General features: G+C 37.9%; 1 pseudogene; it reads right to left on the reverse strand.

Moving 5' to 3' along the window:
• Nucleotides 1-3,940: 3,940 nt before the first annotated feature.
• On the reverse strand, nucleotides 3,941-4,135 carry LOC142870239 (uncharacterized; annotated as a pseudogene).
• Nucleotides 4,136-11,445: the final 7,310 nt, after the last annotated feature.

Consider the following 11,445-nt stretch of genomic DNA (forward strand, 5'->3'; position numbering starts at 1 on the left):
TTTGTGCTGGGTGGCTGGGACACAGTGGTGAGTGAAAAAAATGTCAGTTTCTTCCCTCCACAATCTTATAACTTCTTGAGAGAAAGACAATTACAAAAATCATCATCACACTGTGACAAAGAGCACAAAGGAAAAGCCCAGGATGCCATGAGAAAGGAGAACAGGGGTTGGCTTCAATTCAGGGTGCTAAGAAAGGCCAAAGTGTCTTTACACTGAGACCCAGAGGGCAGCAGTAGAAGAGAAGGAAGAGTGTTCCAGCCAGAAGAAAGTATAAACCACAGCACAGCACAAGCCGGTGTGGTTGGAATGAGGTGAGCCAGGTAAAAAGCGAGAGATGAGCTACAGAGGTGGAGACAGTCCTGGTCACAGACAGCCTTGTAGATGGAGGATTTTTTCTAGGTGCAGAAGGACGCCAGCAGAGTGTCAGGGAAGTACTCATGTTGTGCACAGAATGCCTTTATTGGAAAATCTACAAACGAAATAAGAAAGAAACTCCACTGTTGCTATATGTACAACCACATATAGGTGGTAACCAGTCAGGTCCCAGTCTGTCCCTCTTATTTATTCCAAGAGAAGAAAATCATACATGACAAGTATCAGCTGCCAGAAAGGAAGCCTCATACTCAGGGGAAAGTGAAATCTCCCACCATGCAAACCAGTGCACAACAGCTTCAAATATCCTTCCATGTACAGGGAAAATGGCCACTGGAATAGGCTCACCCATCGGCACAATCTCCACCCTTCACGGTCTTTGCACTATTTTACCATTCTGTAAGTTGTAGGAAACTGACGGTAATGTAAGTAGTTGCTGTCCATAGAAAACAGTGTTTGGTGGAATGCAGTGATTGTCCTGTGGTATCTGTTCATGAATTCATTTTAGCACCCAAACATAAATGTGGGAAATTTTGAGTCTCCTTAGCACTTGTTTGTAACATCTTACTGCTTTCCTTATTCATGAGTGAGCTAAACAAAACCTTTTACATGTGTTCCTTCTATATTTGTATGACAGTCATGACTTTATTTTTTTTAATAATTATCTTTTAATGCTAGTAACATACTAAAAATATCAACAAATATATTGTCATAGAACACGAAGCATATTTTTAGTTGAAAGTGAGAAATAAAAACAAAATTCTCAGCCACCAACTGATTGGACTCCCTCTTAGCCAAGGGGACCCCAGAGAAACCTTAAAAACTGAAGAGATCAGACCTGTGTGGTCATATTCCCTTGTTAACCACCATTAGCCTTTCTTCCCTAAGGGTTAAACAGAGCCAGCCCTTTGGAAAGACCTGCTCCGCTGCAGGTCTAGTGCATCAACCAACCATCTAGTGCTGCTCCTCCCATGTTGTGGTTTCAACACAACTGACCAGCATTCCTTCCTTATGAGAGACAACTGACCATGCAGTGGTTCTGACCAGACTATGGAGGCTGCACTCAGAGGGTTTTCATGTCCTCTTCTTTACCTTTTGACATCAGAGAGCAGAAAACTCCACCCTCAGATCACACTAATGCCACCCACCATTTTTCAAGCATGGGATGAAGCTCAATTGTGTATGCACATGTTTCTCTTTCCATAAATGTTCATGACTCCTCTTATAACTTATTAAATATGTATATTCAGTCACTCTACTCAGCATAAATTCCTGTTTTTTTACCCTTCCCTCTAAGTGCTTGTCTTAGTTTCTGCGTGAGACTATGCCTTCCAGCCTGCAAAATGGTTGCCTGCAGGCTGCAACCCTTTACAACAAATAAAGGAAATTTATTTCCAAATTTATGATCCTTGTCATCTACAGTTGAGAAAGGAAATCCATTTGCATTTTCCTTATGAAGAGATTTTTTTTTCATCCCATTGACTTATTGAAGGAAAAAAGGCTCTACAAAACACCCCCTTCAAATAGAAAAGATAAATAAGGCTTTCTGAATGCTGTTGAGAACTAGTTCTTGGACATTAAAGATTAATGTCCTTAAAGATTGGACATTTCTCATGAACATTTAATTGCTCAACAGCCAATCACAAACTGGCTGCTTGCAACTGTTCATATTATTCTGTAGAACATTTCTGAGATAGTTTGTACATTGTGGTATATACTCAACAAAAGTTAGGAGAAGAATGTGAGTTTGCTGGTAAGAATTGTGATAGGACCCACAGAAGCCAGAAAATTGTGTGTGTGTGTGTGTGGGCAAAGGACAGTCTTTTCAATAAATGGTTCTGGGTAAACTGGATATCCATAGACAAAAAACTAAAGTTGGACCCTTAACTAACACTCTCTAGAAATATTAACTCAAAATGGATCAAAGACCTTAATGTAAGAGCTATAGCTATAAAACTCTTAGAAGAAAACATAGGAGAAAAGCTTCATAACATTGCATAGGTAATTATTTCTTGGACATAGCACCAAAAGCACAGGCAACAAAAGAAATAATAAATGAATTGGACTTCATCAAAATTAAAAACTTTGGTGTATCAAAGGGAACTATTAAGAGAGTAAAAAGACAACCCACAGAATAAAAGAAAATATTTGGAAAACATATATCTGATAAAGGATATATACAGTATATATGAAAAAAGAAGCTCATGACTCAACAGTAAAAACAAAACAAAACAAAAAAACAAACAAGCAATCCCCTTTAAAAATGGACAGAAGACTTGAATAGACTTTTCTCTAAAGAAGAAATACAAATGACTAATAAGCACATGGAAAGATCCTCAATATAACTAACCATTAGGGAAATGTAAATCAAAACCACAATGAGCTACCACTAAACATCCATTAGGATGGTTATTTTAAAAAAATAAATAAATAAAATGGAAAATAATTGGTAGTGGTGAGGATGTGGAGAAATTGGAATATCCCTACATTGCTGAAGGGATTATAAAATGCTACAGCTGCTGTGGAAAAATTTGGTGGCTTTTCAAATAATTAAACAGAATTACCCTATTATGCAGCAATTCCACTCAGAGTATAAAACCAAAAGAATGGAAAGCAGAGATTCAACACCTATGAACTTATATACCCATGTTTATAGGAGCATTAGGTGCAATAGCTTAAAGGTAAAAACAAGCTAAATGTCCATAAACAAATGAATGGATAAACAAAATGTGGCATATACACACAACAGAATATTATTCAGTTTTAAAAAAGAATGGAATTCTGACATATGCTACAATGGGGATAAACCTTGAATAGTATATGATTCCACCTATATGATACACCTAGAATAGGAGAAAAAAGTAGAATAGAGATTACCAGGGCCTAAGGAGAGAGGGTAATGGAAAGTTATTGTTTAATGGCTACAGAGTTTCTATTGAGGATGATAAAAATGTTCTGGAGATGGACAGTAGTGATGGTTGTACAAGTCTATTGCTACCGTGTGACTCAGTGTTGCACAGTGACAATTGAATTGTCATTGAAATATACACTCAAAAATGATTAAAATGGTAAACTTTATGTTATGCATATTTTACCTCAATAAAGAAATAATAAAATAGAAATGAAAGAAACTGGTACGTTATTGGCATAGGACAAAGCTTAAAAAAAATGAAAACATAAAAGTCCAGGGAAAACTGAAATAGTTAAGGGATTAAGTAAGTACTAAAGACAACATTTCACATCAGTAGGGAAAGGATGTTCAGAGAATTACAGCCTGTGTATGAAAACTCACCCCTGTGTACCAAAATACACCACAGCCAAGATAATTAGTCATGTATAATTAGACAGATATGAGATGCAAAGGTGGAGAGATAGATACATTGCTCAATGATGATAAATCATATAAAATACTAAATGTTATAGCAAAAATGCCTTTAAAACTATTTCAAAAAGAGGAAGTATATAAAACACAAAAGCTAAAGAGTAAACTTTAGATTTGTTACAAGTTAAAAGGTACAAAACTAGAGGACTTTGCCTTTTTCTTAATAACCATCTCTAAAGAAGGAAATCATATTCTTTCCTACCCAGCCCCCCCAAAAAAGGGGAACAGTCACAAAGAAGTGTCAGTTGACACCAGAGAACACCAGAAGCCAGACTCAGGAGAGAACACTGCAACTCATAAGCACGGTTTCCAGTACACTACAAATTGAGAAACATTTCTATAACAACGCACTATAAAAACAACCCCTGAAAATACAGTCTTTGTCAGCCTGAGTGTTCTTCAGGTTGGTGTTTTAAAAGATACACATTTCACTAAGGGTGAACTTGTTGTAGTCTCACCAACTATTTGGGGGAAAATATTGCAATAAACTCTTCTAGAAAACTCCTTAAAACAATGAGAAGTTTCTAAAAAGGATTATAAACTCTGTTAAGTACAATTTTATGAAGAAATCTTTGGTTTCCCAATTTCTAATTAGCATAGTATTGTTGTTGAAACTACAAGGAGTTTTCAGTCTAGGTCTAGTTGCTTGCCACATAAAGATCTAATTATTGAGACAACGAGGATTGCCAAGGAAGAAAGGAATTTTTAGTACAACAGACGTCTTGTTGGGAGAATGGGGGAGGCTGCCTCAAAACTGTCTCTCCCACAGATGGAGATCATGGGCTTTTAAAGCAGGGCCCAAGTATCTTGGGCAGGTTGTGGTGTCTACGTGCATTGGGGGATGGTGAATCATGTCTGCAAGTCTGCCCCAGGCCTTTAGAAGCTCAGCTCCTTTCTCCTGCAGAAAATCCACCCTTTCCGGGAAATAACTCAAAAGGTCAAGTAGTTAATTCGGGGAGAGGATTATATAGGGAGTCATTGAAATTTATTCAGTGGGGGGGCTGGTTATAGTATAACCCAACAGCCAATCACAAGTTATTATCCATCAACAAATATAGTTAATACTCCCCCAGGGAAGTGCATAGGAAATGATGTACAAAAAAAAGTTGTAATGAGGATAGAACTTTGTGATAAATAAATCACGAAGTGATGAAGTGTGAAAACGCCACCTAAGCCAAAACTAATTAATGCTATTACCCAGGCCTTTCCTCTGTAGAGCAAGAAGCTGTGGGATTCTGTTGGGTGGGCCTTGGAAATAACTATAAATGGAGTGCCTTCCTGTTGTAAAAATTACATTCTAAATGAGTTTCAATACAAATATTTATAGGTTAAGCCCTAGGGAATGTCTTGCGTAGGTACTTAATCATTTCCAGAAATGGATGATTTTTGTCCTTAGTTGTTTATACTTAGGTGTAATCAAGAACATATGGTATTTGTGACTTTTTAAAAACTTTTTTGTAGAGACAGGATCTCACTATGTTGCCCAGGCTGGTCTCAAACTCCTGGCCTCAAGTGATCCTCCTGCCTTTGCCTCCCAAAGTGCTGGGATTATAGGCATGAGCTACTGATTTTATCATAATTTATATTATCTTAATTAGAGTAAAAATGAGATATCGATCTAATTAATTATTAATTCTTTCACAGTTTTCTGTATTGTGGAATTGTCATAATCTGATTTCTATTATATTAATTTATATTGTAATAAATATTGGGTTTTAATAAGATTTTATTGAACAAACTGAATGAACACTTCTGGGATGGGTGTCATCCTATTAGAGCATTCTAGAGCTCTCAGATGAGTTTATCCTTAGTGTGGATAAGATGTAGAGCAGCTGGTTTAAAATGTTTAATATTGTTTCCTCCACTTGACATTGTAAATCTTTCAATATTTTTTCCAGTCAATAGTGTAATTTCTGAATAGTAATCATTTGTATCTTCTACAATTTGAAAGTAATTTTTCCAAGTTAATCATTGGTGTTTTAAATTTGTTTACAGTACCTATTTTTCATCTAGAAGCTTTCAGTGATAATGTGGTCAAATTTATCAGTCTTTCTTCATGGTTTAGAGTTTTTTCAATTCTATTTAAGAAGACATTACAATTTATATTATCTTATAAGGCCTTGTACTTTTTTTCATATATTTCTTCTATCCAAAATTTTGCATTTTTTAAGTTTCAATTTGCAGAATAGGTAATTATATTTACAAGATTTATAGTCAAACAATATAAAACTGTATACAGTGAAAGCTCTAGCTCCAACCTCGTTTCTTCTGTTCCTAAGCCTTTTCTATTCTATGGACAGTAAGTTTTTCATTCTTTTTTTTGTTTGTTTGTTTGTTTTTTTTTTTTTGGTATTCTTCTAGAAGTTCATTATGTACATCAAGTAAGCAGAAATATAAGACAGCGATTTTCCCAAATTGTGAGGTATAGACCAATTATTTTTTTCACTGGATATCCAATTGTCTGAACGTCATTTATTGAGTAGTCCATCATTTCTTTATTGATTTTGAATGCCAGCTTTCTCATATCATAAATTCTCAGATGCATATGTAACTATTTTGGACTCCACTATTTTGTTTCTTTTTGTTACTTTTATTCCTTCTATTTTCTTCCTGTGTCAATAATATAATTTTTCCTTGTTTCTTTATTTTTAGGAAATATATATGTACTTAATTAAAAGCTAAAGAACTTTAAAAAGGTATGCAGTTAAAAAATAAGATACTGGGGCTCTAATCACTCTTGCCTTGGCTGGTGGGGTGATGGTTCCATACCAGGAGAGGCAAGCCAAGAAGACCTGAGGCTGCTGCTCTTCCTTCACCACGTGCTCAGCTTCTAGAACAGGGTTTTCATTCAGAAATAAGCACATCACTGTTCTCACGCCAGCTCCAGAGCCTTGTTGGACTAGGATTTTGCCTGGGTAGAGAAATAGGCCATAAAACATATAGTTCCTTATCTCTTCCCAAAGGAACTGACTTCATTTTCAAAAGAGAGAGAGAGAGAGAGAGAGAGAGAGAGATGTTCAAGCCTAAAAGTGCCATCAAGAATAGTGGAGATTGTGGTAAAAGACAAGTGGGAGGAGGTTCAAGGTACAGGAGATGTTTGCAGGAGAGAACCTAGAATAAGACAGCTGGGATCTGCATGTGGCGGCACATGCCTGTGGTCTCAGCTACTCAGAAGGCTGAAGCAGGAGTACTGCTTGAGCCAGGAGTTCAAGTCCAGCCTGGGCAACATAGCAAGGAAAGGTGCATGTGACAAGGAACCAATGTTACCAGCCAACAGCCATCAAGGACTTGAGGGCCACCTCTAGCCACAAGAATGAATGAATGAGCTAGGAAGCAGATTTTCTCTCAGTTGAGCCTTGAGATGAATATGGCCCCAGCCAGCATTGTGATTGCAGTGTTGTGAAAGACCTGGAAGGAGAATCACTCAGCTAAGATACTTTTGAATTTCTGACCCACAGAACCACACAATAATAAATGTTTGTTTTTTTAAGCTGCTAAATTTAGGAGCAATTTACTAAAAAGCAAAATATAGCTAATAAAGGTGTGTGTATGTGTTTGTGTGTGTGTGTGTGGGGGGTACTTATGAGGCAATATCAAGGTCTTTTATCCAAGCAGAATATATACCTCAAGGCCTCACATGTAATATTTTTCATTTTGGAGGATTGGTCATGGCCCTGGGTCTGCCCTTTGGCTTTGGGAGCTTGGAACCTGATTTATCAACACAGTATGAAATAGATTCCTCTTTTAGGGCAGGCTCACATGAACCGGATTTATAAAACAGATATAACAAAACCAAATGCTTTAAATGCCATGTTCATCAGGAAAAAAAAAAAGAAAAGAAAAAAAATGCTGATTTATTAATTTATAATTAAACAAAAAAAATCATGCTTATCACAACATTTACATCTCTGTGTTCAGTACTTTCTCTCTCTGAACAAAATTTAATGTTAAATAATGAGGGGGTTGCTTGATAAACACAGAACAAAGGCAGTTTAACACAGGTTTCAAGTGTTTATTGGCACAGGCTAAGGCTCATACTAGGGATAATTTCATCAGTGAAATCACACAACTTGACAACTGTTGGCAAGTCACTGTGTTTCTCTCTTCCTGGATGAACTTATCAGTGGGCCTAGGAATTCCCCAAATTATTACATTTGGCTAAGTCTTCTTCCTTTCCTGCAGTGCAGGGTCACTCACCAACTTTTCATGTTGTAAGTCCGGTTTTCTAGACTACCATGATGACGAACACTTCTTTGGAATGGGAGACTGTTGCTTTGGATGTGTTAATACTAGTTACAGTCTCCGTTTTAAAATGTATTTATTTATTTATTTAGAGACAGGGGTCTCACTCTGTCAGGCTGGAGTGCAGTGATCCTATCGACCCGATCATACTCACTGGAACCCAACTTCCTGGTCTCAAGCAATCCTCCCACTTTACCCTCCCAAGAATCTGGGACTACAGATGTGAGTCATTGCACCTTTCCACAAAAAAGGGTTTTTTAAAAAATGAGGTGATGGATACATTAGTTAGCTCAACTGTAGTAATTATTTCACAATGTATATGTGTATCAAATCATGTTGTACACCTTAAATACATACAATTTTTATTTTCCAATCACATCCCAGTAAAGCTGGGAGAAAGAATTTATTATGATCCACACATCTGTCCAAAAACTCTATTTATGCTTAATCTCAATTTAACCCTTATAACAACTCAATGAGGTAGGTATAATTACATTCTATTACCAATAAAGAAACTAAGGCAGAGAGAAGAACCTCTCTGAAAGTTTCACAGCTAGTACATTTCAGACCTTTGTTCTGGCTGACTCTACCTCACAGATAGATCTCTTAGCCACTTTTATTTTTTCTCTGTTGCTTTACCTCAATTGTTCTCAAACAGGAACACTATCAGAACCAGCTGGAGGGGTTGTTAAAGCACAGATTTCCAGGCTCTATCCCCAAAATTTCTGATTCAATACGTCTGGAAGTGGGGATCTTAGAATTTGTATTTGTAACATATTCCCTGGTGGGACTGACTTTGCTGGTCAAGGAACTACACTTTCTCAGGAAAAACATTTTTTTTTTTTCCTCCAGGTCAGCAACATCTCTCTTTTGGAATATTCCAATGGTTTCCTGCTTCCCACTCATTTTCTAAAGTGTAATCAGAGTGATGTTCCTAATTTTAGTTGGAAATATTTATTGGGTGCCAGATACTCTACTAGACATAGAGGATGTATTAATAATAATGAGCAAATCAGACAAGAATCCTGATGTCACGATAACCTGAAGCAGAGAGTTTGCCTGGAACACTTTCTTCCCTTGGCTGAGCACCATGTAATGATGTTCATACTCTCCTTTCTATGGGTGTAAAATACAGATGTATATAATTAAAGTTCTATTCCTATAATCAGCTCATAAAATGGTTGAGTTAGCTCTGTGTTCTTTGATTTTGTTCTGCTAAGTTGTTTGATGGAATAAGTAAAACCCCAGCTTGTTCTTCACATTAAAATAAGGTCAGAATGACCTGTTGGATGCTGGGTGAGCAGGAATATAGGAACGAATTAAATAAGATTATTTAGGCTCATTCTTCCAGTATTTTAACTCTCTACAAAACCATTCCTTTATCTTTAGAAGGAGGTAGACACAGCAGGAATGGCTTGGAAATGTTTAGTAAGTCCTGCCCTCTTCCTGTGAAGGTCTGTCTTTTATTTCTCTGCCCCTACCCATAGGACTAATCCTAGCAAGAGTGAAGGCCAAGTGTTCTGGGCTTAGTTAATACAGTAAAATACTCATCACTACCAGTCACAATTATCTTTGTCTCTCTTCCCTTTTCCTTTTCCTTTATGGTTTGACATCTACTGTTTGGGTGGGCAGAAGAACTAAAATTTTGCTAACCTGAAACTTTGGTTGTGGGATTCCTTGTGATTTATAGGGCAAATTCTTGTTCTAATCAAGGAAGGTGGAGTTAAAATAGAAGGCCCTGTCTTTCCTCACAGCACTTTGAGTTCTGTGCTCAAAACATGGCCCTCTTTTTCAAGCGGATCTAACAGTTCATAGATATTTAGGATAGCAAGGTAGAGTGTGGGGCAGGCTGCCAAGGTTGGTTGCTTTTTTGAGATTTTGATGTTTACCCCAGGGTCAACAGTAAATTATGGAATGCTTTAAAACTGGAAAAAGTACACTTGGGGACATCTGGCAACTGTAAAAATAAAAATAAATAAATAAAACTGGAAAAAGACAAGGACCAGGTATGCATTTCTAAGCCATGTTTTTTGATTGCTGGGTGGAGAAAGACTAGAGGTAACTAGAGGCATGAAGACTAATGAGATGGCAGTTGCAGTGATCCTGAAGAGAAAGAATGCTGGCTTGCATTAGAAATATGGATAGGAGGATGAGAAAGTATGAGGATTCTTGAGCTATTTGGTGGGGCCAGGCATTAGTTTTAGGATTTTTATCAACGCAGAGACAGGGAGGAATCAAGGATGGCACTGAGATTTTTGGCTTAGGCAACAGAGTGGATGTTGAAGCCCTTCCTTGGACATCCAGTACTGGGGAAGAAGTCTGGAGGAACATGATCACTCAGTATGGACATGTTGAATTTGAGGTAGCTTTGGGACATTAATTGAACTGGAATGACTAATAAGTAATTAAATAATCACATTTCTCTTAACTGCTAAATCCTTCCAGTATGTTACCATTTGCCAACACGGCAAATTCCAAATTTCTTAACAAGACTTACACTTTACCTTTTTCAGCTTCATCTCTTCCATCTATCCCCACCCACAGCTCAAATCGCCCTGTTCAAATTCAATTTTAGTTCCTCAAAGGGTAATGCTTTCCGTAGTTTCAGAGACTGTGTGCTAGTAGTTCTGTAAGGAACTTTTTTTTTTCTTTTCCTCCTTTCCGTGCATTCAACAAATAGGAGGGCCAGGTAGGTGTTAGGTGCTGGGATAAAACGGTGAGCAAAAGACGACTTTGTCCCTTCTCTGATGGAGCTGACAGTATAATGGCAGAATTAGGTACTAATCTAATAATTACACAAATAAGAAAACTTGCAAATGAGATCAAAGCTGGTAATGAAAGGTACCTAGTAGGAATGAGAGCCTGTAATGGTTTTTTTTTTTTTTTTTGAGACAGAGTCTCGCTTTGTTGCCCAGGCTAGAGTGAGTGCCGTGGCATCAGCCTAGCTCACAGCAACCTCAAACTCCTGGGCTCAAGTGATCCTCCTGCCTCAGCCTCCCGAGTAGCTGGGACTACAGACATGTGCCACCATGCCCGGCTAATTTTTTGTATATATATCAGTTGGCCAATTAATTTCTATTTATGATAGAGACCGGGTCTCGCTCTTGCTCAGGCTCCGAACTCCTGACCTCGAGCAATCCTCCCGCCTCGGCTTCCCAGAGTGCTAGGATTACAGGCGTGAGCCACCGCACCGGGCCTAGGTAATGGGGTTTTGACGTAGGGAAAGCTTGCCGAGAAAGTAGAGTAAGATAGATTCAGAGGGGTAAGAAAGAGCTTCTTGGGCTGGGAGAACATCCCTGTAGAGGGGTGTAACTTGGCACATTACGGGGAACTACAGAAATTTACACTTTTCCTAAGACTTCTAGGAAAGGAGCAGAGAGACTTGTCTATTTTGTCCCATTGCAGACGCCATCTGACCCCGGTGGTTGCCCCTTCGTCGCACTGATTAC

Source organism: Microcebus murinus, chromosome 3 (assembly GCF_040939455.1).
Source record: "Microcebus murinus isolate Inina chromosome 3, M.murinus_Inina_mat1.0, whole genome shotgun sequence".
NCBI lineage: Eukaryota > Metazoa > Chordata > Mammalia > Primates > Cheirogaleidae > Microcebus > Microcebus murinus.